At 38.7% G+C, this 1,691-nt stretch overlaps 1 non-coding gene across 1 annotated transcript; it reads right to left on the bottom strand.

Annotated features, from left to right (window-relative positions):
* Positions 1 to 640: 640 nt before the first annotated feature.
* Positions 641 to 747, bottom strand: LOC118344941. Its single transcript, XR_004798669.1, has one exon. It is a non-coding gene; the product is annotated as a small nucleolar RNA R71 (small nucleolar RNA).
* Between the last annotated feature and the right edge of the window lie 944 nt (positions 748 to 1,691).

Here is a 1,691-nt window from a genome sequence, read left to right as displayed (position 1 = left end):
TTGGCGCCGTTGCTGGAAAATAGTTATTTGTTATTGATATTGATATTGGGTAGATTTTTACTACTTTGAATTTTGTTTTATTTAAAAATTGGATTAAATTAGATCTCATTTTGGCTTTTCTTTTTAGGAATCAGAAGTGCATGCCCCAATCTAAATCATTAGAGCATACACTTTTCGATCCCGAGATTGAAAGAACCTTACATCGGATCAATAAAGAGAAGAAGAAAGAGGGCACCGCCTCCAAATTTAAAATGGCTAACTAGGAGCACAAGGCAATAAGAGACCATGCTATGTCCTCTGTCAATGAGGCGACATCTAGTATAAGGCGGCCAGCTATACAAGCTACTAACTTCGAGATCAAGCCAACCATCATTCAAATGATTTAACAAACCGTCCAGTTTGGGTGCTATCATAAGAGGATCCTAATGTACATATTGTAAATGTTTTAGAAATTTGTGATATTTTTAAACACAACGGAGTGACAGATGATGCAATTCGATTGCGACTTTTTCCTTTTTTCCATTTTCACTTAGGAAAAAGTAAAAATTTGGTTGAATTCTTTGTCCTGGGCATCATCACCACCTTGGAGGAGTTGGCACAAAGATTCTTAGCCAAATATTTCCCTCCGGCCAAGACAGCGAAGTTAAGGAATGATATTATTACATTTACCCAAATTGAGGGTGAATCATTATATGAGGCATGGGAGAGATACAATAACTTATTGCGCAAGTGTCCACATCACGACCTCCCTGCCTGACTTCAAGTACAGACATTTTACAATGATTTGTGACCGATTAATCGATCTATGGTTGATGTAGCTGCGGGAGGAACATTAATGAGTAAGACCCATGAAGTCGCATATGAACTTCTAGAAGAATTGGCATCCAAAACTATCAATAGTCTACAGAGAAAGCAATGCCAAGAAAGATGGCTGGATTTTTTGAACTTGATTCTATTACCAAATTGGCGGCGCAGATGGTAAATCTTTCACAACAACTAGGTAAGATGAACGTTAATGTCATTCAAACTAATGTTGTTTGTGATCATTGTAAAGGAAATCATTCAAGTGTAGATTGTCAAGTGGGGAATCCTTTTGTCCCACAGAGTCATAAACGAGCCCATTGAGTGTCCAATTTTCAATGTCAAAACAATCTTTATTCAAACACGTTCAATTCCGTTTGGAGAAATTTCCCTAACTTTTCATGGAGCAATAATCAAGGGTCGATTAGACCACCTCAATAGTTTCCTCAGCAAAAGAAGAAGTCGGCACTTGAGGATATGATTATGCAGTACATGTAAAAGACTGATATGGTGATCCAAAACAACTCAGCATCAATCTGCAATCTTGAGGCGAAATCAGTCAGCTCTCAAACATGCTTACCAAGAGGACAGCAGGGACTTTACCGAGCAACACTGCGACCAATCTGAAGGAGCATCTCTAGGACATAACATTGAGAAGTGGGCAAACATATGACCAGTCACAGACGGTAAATACCAAGTGAGATGCAGAAACTGCCGAAAATGTGGAGATCGAGAGAAGGAAACTGAGTACGCGGTGAAAGAAAGCAAAGTGGGATGTGACCAACCAACAAGCTGAAATGACTAAGGAGAATAAAGGGGCTACAAAATCCAAGATATCCAGGGAGTTTATATCTGAAACTTATTCTCCTTCAATTTATGATCCACCAATT

This window comes from Juglans regia, chromosome 16, assembly GCF_001411555.2.
Source record: "Juglans regia cultivar Chandler chromosome 16, Walnut 2.0, whole genome shotgun sequence".
Lineage (NCBI taxonomy): Eukaryota > Viridiplantae > Streptophyta > Magnoliopsida > Fagales > Juglandaceae > Juglans > Juglans regia.
This window is presented reverse-complemented; position numbering and strand designations above follow the sequence as displayed.